Source organism: Lactuca virosa, chromosome 5 (genome assembly GCF_052849685.1).
Source record: "Lactuca virosa cultivar CGN04683 chromosome 5, Lactuca_virosa_CGN04683_v6, whole genome shotgun sequence".
In the NCBI taxonomy this organism is placed as follows: domain Eukaryota; kingdom Viridiplantae; phylum Streptophyta; class Magnoliopsida; order Asterales; family Asteraceae; genus Lactuca; species Lactuca virosa.
Window position 1 is genome coordinate 458,128,488 of NC_136430.1, and position 21,821 is coordinate 458,150,308.

Consider the following 21,821-nt stretch of genomic DNA (forward strand, 5'->3'; position numbering starts at 1 on the left):
TCAGCAATATAGCAGCAGCATGTCGGTCCGGCGGTTAAGGAAATCTATATCTTGTATCTCATTATCTTCATGGAATTGTTATCATCAAGATTTGAATAGATAGTTTGATGGATAAGTGTCATGGATTTAGCATTGGTTCGGTATGGGCGGTCTGTCAGGGAGTCAGACCAGTTCGAGACTACAGGCTTCAGATAGAGTAGGTTGGGTTTCTGCTTAGGATTGTGGATTCATCTTCTTCAAGTGGAAAGTCTGTTGGGTTCAGTTGCCTTGGGAAGGCAATTGTATGTTCAAGGTTGTGGTTGTGTCCCTCAGGCTGTCGGGCATGCTGGGGATGATAAGGAATAACTTCGAGGATGAAATCGAATTTAAGTGGGGGAGAGTTGTAACACCCGGACTTAGATCAAGGAAGTTATGGCCTTCGGAGTATTTAGGGTTTTAGATGGAACCGTAGTACGCGGGGCATACTGTTGCGGAGGTCAGTACGTTTGGCGTAAAGTGATGTACGCAGGGCGTACTACGAAGAGTGGTGCGGGGGTGTGAGGCCTCGTAGCTGGGCGTACGAGGAGTACACTGGCGTACGAGGGTTAGTTAGAAAACCCTAATTTTTGTGTTGTGCCCTATATAAGCTTTATGATAGCCCCTTTTGGTCATTTCTAAGTCAGCCTCCATGCTCTAAAAACCCTAATTCGACCCCCTAGCCCATGTTTGGTGATCTTGAAGCTCTTGTGAGAATTGTGGAGGGTTTTGTGGATCTAGAAGAAGAAGGAGGAACTTGAAGACTTGTTCTTTGAAGGAAAGCTTTGAGATCCAACATTTGCATCTCCTTTTGGTAGCTTGGGAGGTATAAAGTCCAAACCTTGCCTTTTCATTTCTTGGATCTTCTTCTTGGTGCAATTTTGGTCATTTTGACCCCTTTTGGTTGATGACTGGGAGTTGAAGTCTTTTTTGAAGATTGAAATTGTAGATATGGATATATCATGGGTTCCTTGGGCATAAAGGTGCAAACTTTATGGTGGTTTTGGTTTTATGCATGTATTAAGTCAAGTATTAAGCTCTTTTGAGCTATAAAGTCTCATTTAGCCATCCATGCACATAAAGTTGGCAACTTTATGTGATTAACCACCTTGGAGAAGTCAGATTTGAGATTGGATCCAAGTCTCAATGGATTAAGTGATAAATTTTGAAAGATGGTCATGGTTGGTGAGTACGTTGGGTGTACAAGTATGTACGATGTGCGTACAAGCCTTCCATGCTATACGCTGAGCGTACAAGCTGAGTACGCCCCGCGTACTCGGCAGACTTGGGCTTTTTCATTTTGGGCTTTGGTTTGGGCTTGGTTGTGTTGGGCCATGTTGGGCCATATAGATTTTTATAGTTGGGCTATTGTGACTTATTGGGATTTTTCTTGGGTAAAGGCCCATGAAAGGAATTGGGACCAATTTGGAAAATTGGGCCATACTTGGGTCTTAGATGTTTATTTTGGATTTTGGGCCTTTGGTCATCTAGTTTAGGCCTTGGCTTTGGGCCATGTTTGAGAAGGGTAAAAAGGTCTTTTACCCTAATTTGGACTCATAGTGTGAGTCAGGGGATAGATGTTGACGGGTTGTCATTGTGGTATTTGATAGCGCGTGGATTTTAGAGGATCTACAGTCATAGATTATTCGTGGGATCAGCTGTTGATGGGGTGTTGTTTTGATATTGGCAGTTCGGGGATCGGTCAGCCAGCAGCTAAGGATCGTCTGTATAATTTGGCAGTGCGAGGTGAATTTTCCTCACTGTACTTACGGGTCGAAGGAACCAAGGCCGACCCTTTGTATTACTATCCTGGTTATCGTATGATTGAGTACTGTAGTGATCTGATCTCTATCCTGGTAGATAGGATAATGCTATGCTTAGTGGTCTGTAAGATCTGCCAGATTGTCTGTTGACTGGTTATATGTTGCCGTGATGTGGGTGGGTTGAGACTGTACTGCTTAGTGTCGTCAGTCAACAAACCCGGTAATGTTTATATAGGGGTGGCAATTGTTGACACGGTCTGACAAAAATACACAACATGAAACGAAAATGGGACGAAACTAAAATTCGAATTCGTGTTCGTGTCGTGTTCGTGTTAAGTGTAAAAAACACGATGTCGTTTCGTGTCGTGTTCGTGTTTAAAATTTGACACGAAATTGACACGATTTAACATTTTTTTGTCGTGTTTGTCGTATTTTCGTGTTTGTCGTGTTTTTCGTGTTATGTATGATTAAATATTAATTAAATAAACTAATTTTTTTTTATTATGTGATCTTTGTCGTGTCGTGTCGTGTTTGTCGTTTTTTAATCGGTTCGTTTTCGTGTTAGTTAAAAAAACACAACATCGTGTCATGTTGTGTTCGTGTTACATAAAAACTTGCTGTGTCGTGTCGTGTCAGACAAAAACACGACACGATGGCCCGATTTGCCACCCCTATGTTTATATTGATATGTTGTTATGATTAGTTGGTCTTATATGTGTTTTGGATGTGTATATGTCGACATGTTGTGTGTGGTTGGGTTGAGACGGTTCTGCTATGTGCTGAAGGCCAACAAACCCAGGGCGTCCCTGATAGACTGAAGGCCGGTAGGGCGTACTAGTTAGGCCGAAGGCCCGGAGAGCGTACCAGATAGACTGTAGGCCGGTGGGGCATTCCAGTCAGACTGAAGGCTCTGTGGGCGTACCAGATAGACTGTTGGCCGGTGGGGCCTTCCATTCATGCTGAAGGCCATGTTTGTATGTTGTTTGTGATATGTGTTATTTGTTATGTGTTTGTACTTTGGGGGAACTCACTAAGCTTTGTGCTTACAGTTTTGTTTATGGTTTCAGGTTCTTCAGATGATTCGTGGCAAGACGATGGCGTGACCGCATACATCCTTGGTTTTACAACAGATTGGATCTTGGGAGACTCTGATTTTAAATCATGTTTTGGGAAACAATGTTTTTGTATACACTTTTGTTTACAAATAGGTTGTTTTGAAAATTTTAAATTTGCTGAAATTTTTGGGATGTTACAGTGATTTTGGTGTTCCATCATGGAACAATTGAAAGAAAAAACTCTCTAAGAATGAAATCAGTAAAAGGTAACAGATTGATTCATTCCATTCCATTTTTCTAAAGAAACAAGTCGTTCTTCATTCCTATGGAATGAACCATTTCATTCCTTCCCGGGTTCCATCATATGAAAATCAGTCCACAAAGAGGTAAATGAAAAAAATGGCATTGCAATTTTTGTGGTGTTTATATCTAATATCTAATATCAATGTACTTTGTTAAGTGATATTTATATTTTATAACAACATACATTTTTTTGAATAGAATAGCAGTTTTAAACAACATACTTTCTGTGACCGTTTATGTTTATTTTTTTCGAAAAAAATTATCATTTTAGATTGCTATTTCTTGCATTTAACACTTTTACCAATTGTAGCAACAAAAGCAAATCATTTGAAACGAAAAAGTTAACAATGATTTAATTGAGATCAGTAACTCCAACTAATGCATATAATTGTCTGTAGAAGTCCTCCATTGCTTTAAATATTTCTGGATCCGGAACCTTACCAGCAGCATGAATCCAAAGCCGGCCTTCAAAAGATTTACAAAAACATAAAGCATATTATAAGTTAAGGTTATTAGCAAAAAGCCATTGAGGAAAAAGGTGGGAGTAAAAAGCAGTTCAGTTTCCTTAGATGAGATACACTCATCAAAGCATATTATAAGTCAATGAGATTAAGAATTTTTAACAAACAATAATATAATCCATAACAAGATTCACTTCAGACTGAGCAGTAAAAGCTTATATTAACATCAAGACACTTAATTTGTCGATTAGCTTTCGTTCATTCGTTTGCACTTTGGACTTCTAATATTTTATTAAATTTACCAAAACTACGACAAGTAAGAAGAACATCCAGATCAATTCCACATTTGGAAGTAACATCTTCGACAATATAAATCAATTTGTAGTGATTTTAAAAAAAGAAAAACACATTTGGGATTATGAAAGTACCTATAATTGGTGAAGTCCAAGATCTTCCTTCGTTACGTTTGATAACATATACAAGGAGAGAAGCCCATGGACCATAGCTAATGCATAGTTAGACATGGATTTTTGTAATTTATGTCGCCTCTGCTTCTACTTGCCATCGATTTTGTCTGTATTTACTATCTCGAGATCGCATTTCAGGTTGCAATGCAGAACCCGAGCTAGGGTTTATAAAGTTTTTGCCCCACAAACGCTTCCTTTCGAATTTTAGGTTGTACGAGTCACTTCAGATTGAACAGTAAACGATTTTGTTTGTATTTACTTCCTTCTTTTATATGGATATTCACAATACCGTTTTTAATGGTATCTATTTCCCTATTTCTCTTTAACCTTTCCTGTTTTTCTTTAACTTTTCCGTCATATTCTTCATTTTTTTTTTTACTTTTCCACCATATTCTTTAATTTTTAAATTGACGAAGAAAAAGAAGAATGGAAGGAATGAAACTGAATGGAAAAAATAATTACATGTATTTTTGAATAATTATTTCTAAAAAAATGTATATTCCTTTATCTAGAATTAAAAATATAGAATAATTAAACCTATTAATTATAAATAAAGGTGGTACACATACTAAAAAAGCATCTAATGTTGCATACAAAGAAGTGTTTGCAATTTATGATTAACAACTATGTTATTGTTATTATAGATTTTATTTAATGTGACATATTTTTATTATCATATTCAATTTTATATTTTATTGTACAAAGTCATGATCTCATCAAATATCTATGTCATTTTCATTATATTTAATTTTATACTTCATTGTAAAAAATCATCATTTCATCAAATTCTACATATAAAAAATTATCGTTAAGATATTTAAACTAGTTTACATATTAATTTGAACTAATTATAATAAAATTACAGACAAAACATCTAACTTTGTAAACTAATATGTTTGCAAATCATTGATTAATGATAACGCTTTTGAATTATCAATAATATTTTTATTTGTCAACTGTAATTTCTACGAGTTTAAACCTAGTATATATATTCGTTTCTGCACATACACAAATTGAAGTCACACAAATCCAAATATGAAATTCACGTATTGGATTAAACAATAAAGACAATTTATGTAGTTTATGCTGATTATAATTTGAAAACGTAATATGAAAAAAGGGCCGACGGTTAGGGTGTAGGATGATCTGCAAGTGAGATGGGAAATCCATGGTTGGGATTTTTATGTTTGAAGTACAAGGTAGTACTTGATGTCTTCATGTCACAGATGATAAGATTACTGATTCTCTTTTCTTTTATTTGAAGGACAAAATTAACCTCCTATAGTCCTATTTGAAATACCACGTGTCTTACTCTCATCATGTGGAAATATGGTTATTTGAAAATAACTCTCATCATGTGGGTTATTTAAGAAAATAGCATTTATGACTTACCCTAAAAATTTAATATGGAGTTGTGTTTTTGTTTTATCGTGGTGATACGATACTTTCCACATACATATAAAACATGTATTGGAATTAAAGTCATTTGCCTCTACAATTTATCTTTTTTACATAACATCTTACTATTTAATAAACTGTTCAAACATGATAAAAGAAAAAAAAAAGTTGAATTTATGAGCACAAAGAGAAAAGGTCGAATCCATATTCCATACCCACATATCATTAACCAAATACCAATAGTCACTATGGACAAAAATCAAGACACATCATCAACCACGACCAAAAACCCTTTCTACAACAAAAAGCATAAATTCCACATTATTTGAAATTAAATCATGTGGCCATGGTCCAAGTGATGTCATAAATATATCAATATTAGTTTATTGGTATCTTATTCAAGGACTCTTGGTAATTAAATTGAAATATGACTCAAACATAATCTTGAGTTTGACAAAGTAAAAATCATATTCCAAGAGTCAAGACCTACTCAGAGAATACAATACCTAATCAAAGGCTATTAAATATAAAATCAAAGAGTCTAATCTAATCGAATTAGACTAAGTCTTTTATCAGATCTTGTGAAATAATAGCAAACAACCTATAAGACCTAAATAGTTATATGATATCAAGCAATGAGTTTAAATTATGTTTTTTCTTTCATTCATTAAATTTCTACCACCAATAACATAACGTAGTTATTCACTTCATCCAAAACTTTTATATTGATTTGACATGATATTGTTGTGTTTTTATTCAACATCGAACATAATTAAAATATTGATTGAACATTATATCAATCATGTGGTTTGGGGATCGAATAAATTTGACAAACATATGGTCATATTGTGTATGGACCAATTCCGTGTGTCCTTTTCGTTTGTATAGCTTGTTATACAAGAAGACCAATTGCAAACTCTTATATATGATTGTTTTCATACAATTTTTTATTAAATTATATTATATAGAGCGACCTAAGCTTCTTTTATTATACTTCATCTATGATTAAATTTTATTTCTTTATAAAGTACAAATCTAATTTGAAATTCTTATTTCGACACTGAATAGATAAGAAGAAACGCTATAGTTGAACCTAGACCAAGCATTACGCACACCATGTCATGTGTGTAGTGTGTGGAGAATTGGAGGGCACCCATATCATGGAATGAACCCTAGATGCTAGACAATTGGGATTTTAATTTATTGATATATAACCTTTTAGTGAAGTTATGAAACTAAATGCATATTGCTTTTCAAGTTTTTTTTTTTTCATATTGGGTGTCTGACACTTTTAGTCTTTGAAAACACAAAATTTTAAGTCTAAAATAAAAAAGAAATATATTTAATAAAAGGCTTTTTCTCTTACAATAATGAATGGAGAAATATATTTCTCCTGCATTTTCTTTATATTTATCTTCCTATCTATGTGAAATGGCGACAAATGTCATATTTTCATTATATTAATAATTTTTTAAGACACTTATCTTCCTCGAGATTGACTTTCGATCAAATTCGGTATTAGAAAAATCGGGAATGGTACCGGTTCCATCCTACGTTCATCCCTATGATTAATAACACCCATGTATTTTCTTATTGGTACATATTCAAAAACTAAACACGATAAATCATCATATTAATGGAATACACATTTATTTTACTTTTAGTTGTTAATTATAAAGTTAAATAAAAAAAATAATTTTGTAGAGATGACAAAATAAACGGATAAGATGATGAGTTGGTGGATCGAAATGACCCATCAACATTTTTTTTTTAGTTTATAAATTCATTAAATGTGATTATAACCCCTAAACTGGTAGAAATAAAAATCTAATTTTAATATAGTATTGGATGATTTTCATCCGTTCAATTTTGATCAATTGGTTGATGTGTTTTATATTATTATCACTAACGGAGCAAATTGGGTGCAGTTTTTAAAACTTAGGTATTAATCGGGTTAAAAGTTAAAACTAATAGTATAAAATAACCAAAACATAGTTAAATTTTACAACCTACTAAACCGTTTTATGACTTTATTCATTAAATTTCATTATTAGAGAAGCCATTAAAATTTAATCTGTGTTGATTTGTTATTCAATCCATTTCTCCTAAATCAAAATATTTTTGTGCAAGTGATTTGCAACTGTAATTTATGTTGTTACTTATCTTGAATGGAATCAAAAAACATTGTTTTGCTTTATTATAATGTTTAAATTGGTAGATGACAAAGAATATTTGAAATTGGATAAGGTTGATGAGTGTGAAGGGCCCTTAGAAAACATGGTTTATGAAGCAGATCCACTAAAGTTTAATATGTTCCTCATGTTTTCCACAAACCACAATATATTCTCCATGGATTCCAAGTTTCCAACATTTGGAGTTGTGGTTCATAAGGTTGGTTTTAGTATGTGGCTTATGATGTTTTATATTAGATTGAAAAAACATCATAAATGGTTCGTGTGGTTTCTTCATATCTGAAATTTACTCTCCGTGGTTTAAAAACATCATAGATGGTCCCTATGTTTTCAAAAAATTTGACGATTGGTCCTTATTGCTAACTCCGTTAAGTTTTGTCCGTTAACTGAAGGGCATTTTCGTCATTTCACTACCACAGAGACCATTTATGATGTTTTCTCTTATTTTTTTTAAAAGAAAAAATTAAATATAATTATTTCATATATAAAATCTCTCTCTCTCTCTCTCTCTCTCTCTCTCTCTCTCTCTCTCTCTCTCTCTCTCTCTCTCTCTCTCAACGAAGATGATTGGATCAACAAGCTCAACGACGACGATAAAGTTGTAGAACTTGATTTCGGTTTCTGAATTTTATAAGCCTAGAAATCTCATATATAAATCGCAAATCGACTCCAAGAACAACAAATAAAGCCAACGAAGAAAATATATTTACAAAAACGATATTTGTAACGTATTTACAGTAATTTCTATTCAAAAACTCATCAAAGATGCTATAAGATTTCCTATCGGAATTTTTCAATACAAAAAGTAAACGAATCTACAACAAAAGATCCAGTAGAACCAACAACCAACAGGCAAAGGCAAATCCACGTTTGAATCAAATAACAAAACCGCTTGCAGTAACCACCGGAGCTCCGAAATGTGCTTTCGCTCCTGTCACGGTGACCTTCCAGCCCGCCACCGCCGGAAGAACATTGTTAGGGTTCAATGGTTTTGAAAATAAACAGGTTGAATTCTCAATATCGTAATCGATTTATGTACGTGTGTATAGGTTTCGTTTTGGAAATCGATATATGTATGTTAATCCCCAAAAATCAAATTTTATATGTTCTTGCATCTGTCTCCCAACCCCTCGATGGAAACACTTGGCATCAGATCTGTTCCGACGAGCTACCACCAACCTGCATTTGTTTCTTCTTCACTAAAGGCTTTCTCTTGCATTACGGGCATCAGCTCCTTCCTCATAGTTCAGAATATGAATATGGTGTGTTTATATGTTTGTGTGTTTGAAGAACAAACCCATATTGATTTCTTCTAAAAATCGAGCCCGGTTTGTATATTTTCGCCTCTCCTTCCTCATTCTGAAACTTGCAACTCAAACCCCCCAACATTTATAATTCTCTGTGTACGATTTCACGATCTCCACCACTGTTTTGGTTGAGAGTAACTGTAGATCTCGATCATCTTCAAGGTTTATGCAGCCGATGATTTCATCGGTTCCCCATTGCAGACCTAACCTACTGTACAACCGTGATTTGGGTTTCTCTTTCTTTTTTTTCTCATTTAGAGGTTCCGTGGATGGTGATTTGTGAGGTCTAAAGATTTGAGTTACAGATGAATGGGGATGTTAGGGGGTGATGTTCTTCGAAGTTGTGAGAGAGAGAGAGAGAGAGAGAGCTTTTATATGTGAAATAATTATATTTAATTTTTTCTTAAAAAAAATAAGAGACAACTATAACACCAAAAAATTTTACGCCAAATTTAAACTTTTTCAATCATAAATAAAACCAAATAGTAATTGTTTACAAAATGTTTTCAATCATTATTCATCAGAGTGTCCCAATAACCAGATCATAAGGATGAGGAGCGGTACGGTCACGCCTTCGCCTTGCCATGATCTCCTGAAGTACCTGAAACAATAAACTGAAAACTGTAAGCCCGAGGGCTTAGTGAGCTACCCCCAAAATACCAATACCCCACTGATAATACCATATCAGGAACAGACAATCAACAACATGCATACTGAGCCATCGGCCTGACTGGACCGCCCTGCAGGGCCTAAAGTCTATCTGAATCTGTCTCGAGCCTTCAGCATAACTGGACCGCCACGTGGGCCTACAGTCTCCCCGGACCGCTCATAGGGTATATTGGCCTTCAGCACAAAGCAGGACCGCCTCAACCCAAGCAACGAACAAATAACCATGTGCACATAACTAACATATACTGGCATATACAAACATCAAACATATCTATCTCACTGACCACCAAACATAGCAATCTCTCATAACTAGAGCACTGACCTAGCAGGTCACTAACATATCAATCCCTACGGATCATAAGAGCATAACATATTGTCTATCCTGATTCTGATCTAACAGATCATACCCACATGTAGCATACCATAACGATAACAACTAAAGGGCCGGCCTTGGTGCCTTAGACCCTATCAATATAGCGAGGATAACTCACCTTGCAGATGTCGATTCGGTAGATAAACTTCAACCCTCGGATCACTGCCACAAACTCCACCACCTATTACCATAGTATGAATATACCCATAAGTCCTCAACCTTACAAGGTACTCCATAAACCTACTAGTCAACCCTTGGTCAAAGTCAAAGTCATCAGTCAAGGTCAACAGTCCATGTTGACCTTGACTCGCCGAGTACCCTCGGCTACTCGCCGAGTTCCTTGAAGTACTAACCCACTCGCCGAGTCACCTGAGTGACTCGTCGAGTTCCTTCGGTTTACGATCGAGACCCTAAGGCCACTCGTCGAGCTTCCTTCTTGCAACTCGACAGTTATACGCACATACATAAATTGGGGAAACCTCAACCGACTCGCCGGTTGTTCATCCACTCGTCGAGTCTACGGCAATCTTCATTGGACTCGCCGAGTTGTTCTTCCAACTCGCCGAGTTCATGCCTATCTTCATATGACTCGCCGAGTCGACCATGCGACTCGCCGAATCCCTTCAATCCTTTTTGCCATACAGACTCATTTGAGCCATGTTGCGGCTCCAAACTACAGATCCAAGCTTCTAAGGCATGCTTTTCACGTAAAGTTGCAAACTTTACGTGCATGCATAGCTACAAAGGCTCTTAATGTCAAATCCAAGCTCACAATGGGGGTTTCATACTCAAAGAGGCTTCATACATGACCAAATTTGGAGCTTTATGACTCGAGAACCTAAGAAGGGTACAGATCTGAAGTTACAATTTCAGATCTAGCTCATATCCCACATTACCATCTCAACCAAACCATAAAAAACCCTAGATCTCAACCAAAAGAGGTCTAGAAGGAAAAGAAGAAAATGTGTCGACTTGATACCTCCAAATGATGCTATCTGAGGTAGATTTCTGATTTCCCACGCTTCCTTGCTCCTAGCCTTTTGTTCTCCTAGCTCTTCTTCTCAAAAGATCTCCTCTCCAAACCTTTAGACACACAAGAGTGAAGCACCACACGAATTAGGGTTTTCTGGGCTCTCAAAGGACTGCCAAGAGGCCAAAGGAGGCTTATGCTTCCTTAAATAGGGTGCAAAACCCCGGGATTTAGGGTTTCATCCGCCAGCTCCTACTCGTCGAGTCCCTTCATGGACTCGGCGAGTAGGCCACTAAATACGCGAACCAACCCACTGCTACTCGACGAGTAGGGAAACAACTCGTCGAGTAGGCCTTGAAACCAATTAAATTCTTATTTAAACAATACCTGAGAATCGGGGCTTTACAATTCTCCCCCACTTGAACTAGACTTCGCCCTCGAAGTCTGCTGGAATAAACAATGCCGGGTAATGCTCTCGCATTTCCGCCTCCGGCTCCCACGTCCACTCGGATCCTTTTCGATGCTCCCACTGCACTTTTACCAAAGGTATTTCTTTGTTCCGCAAAATCTTCTTCTTCCTTTCCAAGATGGCTACAAGCCTCTCCACGTAATTCAGACGCTCATCGACCTGAATATCATCCAACGATACTACTGCCTCCTGATCCATAATACACTTTCGCAATTGCGAAACATGGAACATGCTATGAATTCGGCTGAGCTCCTCCGGTAGCTCAAGCCTATAAGCCACTTTGCCAACCCTGGCAATAATCCTGAATGGCCCAATATAACGGGGACCCAATTTTCCCCTCCTCCTGAAGCGGATCACACCCTTCCAGGGCGAGACCTTCAGAAGTACCATGTCACCAACCTGAAACTCTAAAACCGATCGGCGTCTATCAGCGTAACTCTTTTGCCGACTCTGAGCGGTCTGCAGCCGCTGTCTGATCTGCTGGATCTTTTCGATAGTCTGCAAGACTACCTCTGTCCGACCCATCACTCTGTGTCCAACCTCACCCCAACAGACCGAGGTTCTACATCTCCGACCATACAACAGCTCAAAAGGCACGACGCCAATACTGGAATGATAGTTGTTGTTGTAGGCGAACTCTGCAAGCGGTAGATGGGAATCCCAGCTCCCTCCGAAATCAATGATACACGCCCTCAACATATCTTCGAGGGTCTGAATGGTTCGCTCACTCTGTCCATCGGTCTGCGGATGGAACGTTGTACTAAAGTGCAACCGCGTACCCAGTTCCTCATGGAACTTCTGCCAAAAACGGGAAGTAAACCTGACATCCCGATCGGAAACAATGGAGACTGGAACCCCATGGCGAGAGACAATCTCGCTGACGTACATATCGGCCAATCTCTCGGCCGACGAACTCTCCCGTATGGCCAAGAAATGGGCACTCTTGGTCAACCGATCCACGATGACCCATATAGCATCGAACCCCTTCGCCGTCCTTGGCAATTTCGTAATGAAGTCCATCGTGATATGTTCCCATTTCCACATGGGAATCTCCAGAGGTTGCAGCTTACCATGCGGCCTCTGATGCTCGGCCTTGACCATTCTACAGGTCAGACACCTCTCAACATACCAAGCGATTTCTCGCTTCATACATGGCCACCAGTAGCTCAAACTCAAATCCCGGTACATCTTGGTGGCCCCGGGTGTATAGAAAAGTGAGACTGATGAGCCTCCTCCATCACTGTCTGTCGGACCCCTCCGGACATCAGAACCAAACCCGACCGTGTCGGGTCAATAATCTGCGGCTATCCTGAACAAACCGGGTGCTCTCGCCCTTAATCCGCTCCAACTTCCAGTTCTCTGGTCTCATGCCCTCAACCTGAGCATCCCTAATCAAACTCACAAACGGGGAATCCACCGCTATCCTCATACACCTTGATGGGGTAGTAGACCCAGCTGACTTGCGGCTCAAAGCGTCCGCAACCACATTCGCTTTACCAGGATGGTAAAGGATCTCACAATCATAGTCCTTGACTACATCCAGCCACCTGCGCTACCTCATATTCAGGTTCGGCTAATCCATGATGTGCCTCAAACTCTTGTGGTCCGTGTATATAATACATCGGACCCCGTATAGATAATGCCTCCAAATCTTGAGAGCGAATACCATCGCTCCCAACTCAAGATCGTGCGTAGGGTATCTCGTCTCATGCGGCTTCAGCTGCCGCGATGCATAGGCTATCACCCGTCCCCTCTGCATGAGGACCGCCCCCAAACCTGTGATGGACGCATCACAAAATACTATGAAATCCTCGACTCCCTCGGGGAGCGTCAACACTGGCGCCTCACATAAACATCATCGGTGGGTCTCAAACACCCTCTGCTGCTCAGGGCCCCATCGGAAATCCACCCCCTTCCTCGTTAGACGAGTGAGGGGTACTGCAATCTTGGAAAAATCTCAAATAAATCTCCGGTAGTACCCTGCTAATCCCAAGAAACTCCTGATGTCTGAGGGAGATTTCGGAATCTCCCACTGCATAACCGCCTCGACTTTGGCCGGGTCGACCAAAATCCCCTCCTGGTTAACGAGATGTCCGAGAAACTGGACCTCTCGTAACCAAAACTCACACTTCGAGAACTTTGCATACAGCCGTTCTCGTCGCAGAACCTCCAGCAGCTCCCTGAGGTGCTTCTCGTGCTGCTCTCGAGTCTTGGAATACACCAAGATATCATCAATGAACACAATGACCGAGCGATCGAGCATCAGTCTGCAAACCTGATTCATCAAATCCATAAACACTGCCGGCGCGTTGGTGAGCCCAAACGGAATCACCACGAACTCGTAATGGCCATAACGAGTCCGAAACGCGGTCTTCTCCACGTCTTCCTCCCTCACCCTGACCTGGTGATACCCGGATCTCAAGTCGATCTTGGAAAACCAAGATGCACCCTACAGCTGATCGAAAAGATCATCTATCCTTGGGAGTGGATAACGTTTCTTCACCGTTAGCTTGTTCAACTCCCTGTAGTCGATGCACATCTTGTGCGAACCGTCCTTCTTCCTGACGAAGAGGATCGGTGCTCCCCATGGGGAACTACTCGGACGAATAAACTGCTTACCCAGCAGCTCCTGCAACTGAGATGATTTGGGTTGTTTGGTGCAAACTAAATACGCGAACCAACTCGCTGCTACTCGACGAGTAGGGCAACAACTCGTCGAGTAGGCCTTGAAACCAATTAAATTCTTATTTAAACAATACCTGAGAATCAGGCGTTACAACAACATCATAAATGGTCCCTATGATAGTGAAATGACGAAGATGCACTTCAGTTAACGGACAAAACTTAACGGGGTTAGCAATAAGGACCAATCGTCAAAAGTTTTGAGCACATGGACCATCTATAATGTTTTTAAACCACGGTGACTAAACTTAAGATCTTGAGAAATCACAAGGACCATTTATGATGTGTTTTCTGTTAGATTTTAATAAAATATGTCACAAATACAACGGACCAAAACTAAATATATTTTGTATAACTCAAAATGGATAAAATTAGAGTGATTCCAACACTTTTTGAAAGAAAAATCATTCATATAGTATAAATATGGTATAAATATTAGTTAATTTGATCATAAAAATCTATTACTAAATAAACAATACAATACAATAAATATGGTATAAATATTAGTTAATTTGATCATAAAAATCTATTACTAAATAAACAATACAATACAATACTTAGTTAATCTATCAGTAAAAATCATTCCTAATTTACAATAGCCGGATATATATATATATATATATATATATATATATATATATATATATATATATATATATATATATATATATATATATATATATATATATATATATATATATAGAAGTAGATTCATGCGAAAACATAAATATCTTGCGAAAACGCGAAAACATATTTTATCTTATAAAAATCAAACACATGTAGTATAAAAAATAAATTTATTAGCAATAAATTAAAAATAGTAAGTTTACATTTGATAGTGTTATGGTAATATAGATTTAAAGACGGTTTTAATAAAAAAAAAATTCACATCCTTAATCATTTTTAAATTCATGTTTTCATAATAAAAATGTTAAAAATCATACTTTGCTAATATGAAATAATTTCTCATCTATCACCGATTATCATCATCTATTTCAAAGTTGGGATGAATTATTTTCCAAATTATAATGTTGAGGTGACACAATATCATATGTTTTTCTTGTTTTCGCGTTTTCGCAAATTATTTGTATTTTCGCATTAACCCTCCCCTATATATATATATATATATATATATATATATATATATATATATATATATATATATATATATATATATATATATATATATATATATATATAGGGAAGGGTTATTTAGAAAATAAAAAAACCCTAAAAAAACACTAAAAATTATAAAAATGCATAAAAAAATACTTAGAGATCACAAAACTTTTTTTTGAATTTTTTTTTTTGAAAAAATCGCAGCTTTCTATACAAATTCGCTGAAAAAATTTTGAAAAAAAAATTTATAAAAAAAATTGATTTTTTATTTTTTTTTCAGCGAATTTTAAGAAAAAGCTACGGTTTTTTATAAAAAAAATTCAAAAAAAAAAAGATTTGTGATCTCTAAATATTTTTTTTATGCATTTTTATGATTTTTAGGGTTTTTTTTAGGGTTTTTTGTTTTCCATAGAACCTAAACTTATATATATATATATATATATATATATATATATATATATATATATATATATATATACACACACACACGGTCAGTTTCAATTAAAAACAATTATTAAGAAAAAACCAAAGAATCAATCGTAATCATCAGAAATCATAATGATCGACGGCCAAAAGAATGAATGTACATTTATATATTATACGCAAATACACCGGATTAAACTATAAATATCATCTTTTTACCAAAAAACTCACCTATTTTTATCGTTTAATTTTTTAAGCCACATTTTTTATCAACAAAAAAACCGAATATACAGTTTTTCACGATTTTTCGACCCCTTTCCATAAAGATCAATGTTGCTATATAAAAAACAAACTTTTTTTTAAACACCCACTTCATGTTGTTTTTTTCAACGTTTAAGTTAATTTTTATCCCAAAAAAAAATTATACCAAAAAACTCAAAATTTTGTCCTCTATTAATAAAAATCAACATTGATTAAATAAAAAAAAAAAAGAAATTGATCAGTTCAGATTCACACTATGAATTTAAACTGTAAATATTTCAATTTTAACATTCACAATGTGAATCTGAGTTATTATTTCAACTCTTTGATCATTCACAAATTAAGTGAAATTTACATATGAATCAAAATATATTTCTATGTAGCTTTATAATATTTTAACAATTTGATTACTCGTAAATTAGTTTTGTAAAATCAACAAATTGATTTATTCAGATTGTGAATATAAACTGTATATAATTTAGTTTTTAAAACTCACAATGTGAATCTGGCTTACTATTATTTACATTATGAATCTGAGCAGATTCACAATGTGAATCTGAGCAATGTGAATCTGAATTGAAATTTTGATTTTTTTTTTCTTTTTAACCATTAATTTGAATCTATGTTTAAAAAGTAACAAAAAAAATATGAATTTTGATGCATTAATTAATCTTTCTTCAATAAAAATAGACCTTAACTTTTCAAAAAACAAAAAAAATGAAGTGGGTTTTTTTTTGAAAAAAAAAATTCATTTTTTATATATCAATATCGATCTCTATAGAAAGATGACGAAAAATCATGAACAACTATATCTTCGGTTTTTTTTTTTATAAAAAGCATGGCCTAAAAAATTAAACTAAAAAAAATGAGTTTTGTTATAATCTGGTGCGTCCATTGTAAAAGTCTACAACCCTTCTTTTTGTCGTTTATCGGTTTAAATTCCGACACTTTGGATTAGTTCTCTGGTTGTGTGCACATGTGTTCATATATATATATATATATATATATATATATATATATATATATATATATATATATATATATATATATATATGAGACGATTCACTTGAGATCCTAAAAAAAATAAAGATTTTGAGATTCAACCTCAGTCACATATTTCTCTTTTTCGCTCTAACACTTTATCGTACCGACAGCAACGAGGTATGCATAATCATAAATGATTATATGGCAGATATGTATAATCATATATGATTATACACGTTTATACATATATGTCTAATCATAAATAATTATACATATATGTATGTTCACAAATTGAGTAATTATATATTATTATGGTGGTTAGTGGCAGAAGAGATGGTGTTTGCAAAGGTGGCGGTGGTATATGTAAGGAAGGTGGCAGTGGTGGGGTCGGTTGGTGGCAAAGGTGGTGGCAGTGGCGGTCGTGGTGGTGGGGAAGGTGGCAGGGGAAAAAGGAACGGGTGGCGCTGAATAATCATTTATGATTATAACTCTCCCACTGCACCGGTACGCCAGAGCACTACAGCGGAAAATGAGAAATATGTGGCTGAAGTTGAATTTCAAGATCTCTATTTTTTCGGAATTTCAACGGAACCTACTATCTAGATATTTTCTTGCGTTCTTAACCTTTCCGGTGTTCTTGATTTAACCTACCTACCTACCTCTCTCTCTCTCTCTCTCTCTCTCTCTCTCTATATATATATATATATATATATATATATATATATATATATATATTCATTAAACGTGATAAAAAAATGTTTGCTAACAATATGGAAACGGACAAAATTAATCCCACAAAATAGGAAAATTGTTAGCATCTTCATTCTAGTTGCAGTCGGAAGATTCTCTCATTAAGTCGTTGATAATTTGCTTATGAACATCAAGAAAAATCTATCCATTCATCTATCATCAATGGAAACACAGGAAACTAAATTTTTTAGCAATGTTATATGTTCAATGGAGACAATATTGACTTATTCATCATTATGCTATAGCGATGTACCAGGTTATAGTTTTATATTTTACTTCATGTTCTTATTGATTTCATAACCTAAAAGGTCTGAACATCGACATTCACTATTGAACATTTATGTTCGTATGAATGTCCATTCATGAACATTCAAACAGATTCATAGACCAACCATAACCATTTGTATATTCGTTTAAATATTCATTCTTGTATAACTGTAATGAAAACTTATTATATTCTTTTTGAATGTTCATCCATGAACATATACCGATGAACATTTAAGGATTAAGAGACAAAAACACAGCCTCCTTTAAATCACAAATGAACATAAACATTTGATTCACTAATGAACATTTACATTCACTAATAAACTGTTTATCCAAACACTAACTTGACGTTTGAACAATATTCCATATTTTTTTATGTTATAATATGTTCGAGAATGAATGGTTATGAAGTCCATTGACTATGAGGTTGACAGAGTGCAGTTAATCCAAGTGGGGGAGAACCGATTGGATTAATGGGAATAGTTCTAAGCATGTAACAAGGATGAGTTTCATACCCTAGGCAAGTGGAGAGCCAGTTCTAGTTGCGGCATGGATTAAGGTTTGCACAAGGAATCAAGATTAGGTTTTCTTTATTGAATATTTAAAGCATCGGTAGTGACGCTTTATGAGTTCGTAGTTGGGTTCAGGATGAGGGTTGTGTTAGAAACTCTCTACTTGTTCTTGTCTGATGAAGGCTTTGGGGTTCGAAGCATAAACCGAACACCTGATTGGGGTTAGCAGGATGAGTTTTCGACTTATTTCGATTATGGCTCGACTTTGTGGATTAGTTGGTAAGACCATGGGTTGGGCCCATAGCAACAATGGATGTACGGCAATATAACGGGCTGGCCTTAGTATTCGTTAGGATGAGTGTGGCCATTGCGGGAATAGATGGAAGACTGATAGGGGATTGTAGCCTTCATTCGGGATGGGTCGGGATCGTGGGATTATTTAGCCACCCGTCGACAGGGAGGAGATCTGGTAAGGCCTTATCGATGGATAGACCCGTGGACGAGGCCCGTTTCGCTATTCTAGCTTGGATAGACTCGTAGGCGAGGCCCGTTTGGCTATGCTAGCTTGGGTGAGACCCGTGGACGAGGCCCGTTTGGTTATGCTAGCTTGGGTGAGACTTGTGGGTGAGGCCCAATTGGTTATGTCAACTCGGGTGAGTGGACCATTCGTTCATTTGAGGTTATGCTCGGAGTATGTGGTAGTGGCAGTAAATTTCCAAGTCAGTGATGGAGCGATGGCAAGAATAGGGTGTTTATGACCTTAAAGTTCAAGAGGATTAAATGATGTCGCGGGGTATCATAAATCAGTAGGTGTGACTCAGGAGGGTGGGACCCGATGACTTTTGGCATGGTCGAGGCTTTAGAGAAAGTTTAGAGTATGAAAGCTCAGTGATCAGTGGATTGGATCTGTGTGGTGGGTAGGCTAGAGTAGCCTATATTAGTTAGATTTTTGGTTAGTGTCTCGTTGTGCGACCATGCGTGAAGTTGTCGGTCTCAGTAAGCAATCAAGTTTTCTGCATCCCATTTATTTGGAGGGACGGTACAGTATCAGGAGATCTCGGATAGATCGAAAATCCAAAGGATAGTTAGCAGAATGTAACGTTATGTTAGTATGGCACCAAAGATTTAGATTTGTGTTGGGAGTCGCCCTTGCTCTAGGGTACATGGTTATTGGCATTGATGAATGTTCAAGGGTAATGTTTCTCCGGTATCAGCGGGATAAATCAAGGTCGGAGAGGTTTGTTGGTCCGGGGTGCGGAGTGAAGTCATTTTTGGCTATGTTTCGGAATGGTTATGTCTGTCTGAAAGTCGGACATGGTATTGGGTTTTTTGATTTCAGGTAGAGTAATGATAGTTACTCTTCAATTGTTAAAGTAAGTGGGCCATGGATTTGTTCTTCGTCAGGGTATGTGAGTTCTGCTAAGATTGGGTGTTGATTGTAGTATTGGAAGGCATTTGTTTGTATTAGTCGACTTCTCAGTCTGAATCAGGGTTCTGGAAGAATTGTCTGAGTTGACTAGTGTGCCTGGAAGGTAGTAAGGAGTGATTTCGAGAATGAAATCTAATTTAAGTGGGGGGGGGGGGGGGGTTGTAACACCCATTTTCCAGGATGGATCAATTTAGGGTTTCAGGGAGTCAAAATGTTGATTTTTGGAGAAAATCGAGTATCACTACGTGACTATTGGGTAGTCACGACGTGACAAGAAAATTATGATAAATTCGTTCGGAACCATTCTCACGACGTGAGACCTGCTGCAGCCCAAGACCGTGAAATTTTAGGGTTTCCTTCGTATTTAAACCCCTCTAAGCCAATTTTAGGGTTCATTATCAACCTCCAACACCCTTTTATCTCAGAAAAACCCTAACCCTCATTCCTTGGTTGATTATTGTCCTTTTGGAGCATTTCTTGGCTTGAAGAAGAAGAAAAGAAGGAGAAAAAGGTGTTCTATTGGTGGAGCTTGCATGGAAACATCATCATCATCTCATTTTTTTCTGGACCTTTGTAAGTGGAAAAGACTCAAACTTTATTGCTTATGGTGGTTAGATCTAAGTTAATGTCCCATTTCTTTCATGTTTAAGCAAGTTTGAATGGAAGGAATACATAAAGTTGGCAACTTTATGTATTATAAGGGTCCTTGGAGTATGATTATGGTTCAGATCTAGAAGTTGGTTGGTTATTGGACCCATGCATGAGGATTTTGGTTTTATCTATTCATTTTGACCTATAATAGATGGAGGACATGCATGAGGCATGCATGTCCATCAAGTAATCATTTTTATGGACCTGTGGAGTCCCCTTTGGCTTCTGGAAAAGTTAGAGTGAAAGACTTGATGGATTAAGGACTTAAATCCTAGGATTTTGGCTTCATATAGTAGTCACGACAAGAGACATAAGGTCTTCTAACGTGAGAATAAAAGAACATGTTTTCTGCTGAACTTTTTGGGGTTCACGGCGTGACAGCAGGATGTTCACGTCATGAGGTCAGCTCAAATGACTTTGCCATGACTGAGTGGGCTGATTTGGGGTGAGTCGAGTTGGAATCGGATCGAGTGGACTCTCACAACATGACCAAGGGTTGGTCACGACGTGAGGCTTGATAGTTGGCATTTTAGGTTGTTGACTATGACTTTAACTATTGACTTTTGGCATGGGTTGACTTTATGGTCAAATTTCTTTTTTAGAAGGTAGACTTAGGGTTTACCTTGTGTGGATTGTTAGGAGGCGTTTAGCATCCATCATTTGGTAGAAAGAAGGAGCAGTTAGCTATGGTCGGTGCGATATTGAACTGAGTTCTTTGTAAGTGAGGTGAGTCTCCTCACTATACTCGTGGGTCGAAAGCACCAATGTTGGCCCACTGGAATGTGTTATATTGGATGTTAGCTATCTTTGTGACTCTTGCATTATTGTGTTGGGTTGGGCCCATTGGCATGCATGTAGGGTTGGGCCTATTTGCATGAGTGGATTGGGCCCATTGTATGTAGGGTTAGGCTCATTTGTATTCAGGGTTGGGCCCATCGATTAGGAATGCTAGGCTCATTATTATAGGTTGGACCCAATGTGTGGGCTAGGACATATGAGATGTATGGTATGTGGTATTTTGGTGAACTCACTAAGATTTATGCTTGCGGTTTCATGTTTATGGTTTCAAGTACTTCCGGTTTCAAAAGGAAGGGTCCGACGTGATTGCACAACATCCCCAAAGTTTATTCAACATCGGCTATTTTTGATTTTTACTTTGATGTTTAAATATTATATTTCACTTTGAATGGTTTGGGAACAAATTGTTGTATGAGTTAATGTTTTAAAAATGAAAATTTTACAATGAATTTTTGGGACGTTACATTATGATTTTTAAAACGTAAAGAAAAGTTTTTTTTTTC

The 21,821-nt window shown here is 36.9% G+C and overlaps 1 long non-coding RNA gene across 1 annotated transcript; it reads right to left on the reverse strand.

The window, feature by feature from the left end:
- Positions 1-3,357: 3,357 nt before the first annotated feature.
- LOC145117812 (uncharacterized) lies at positions 3,358-4,334 on the reverse strand. The gene is made up of 2 exons (XR_013712809.1): positions 4,026-4,334; positions 3,358-3,601 (listed from the first exon to the last, which is right to left on the reverse strand). It is a non-coding gene; the product is annotated as an uncharacterized LOC145117812 (long non-coding RNA).
- Between the last annotated feature and the right edge of the window lie 17,487 nt (positions 4,335-21,821).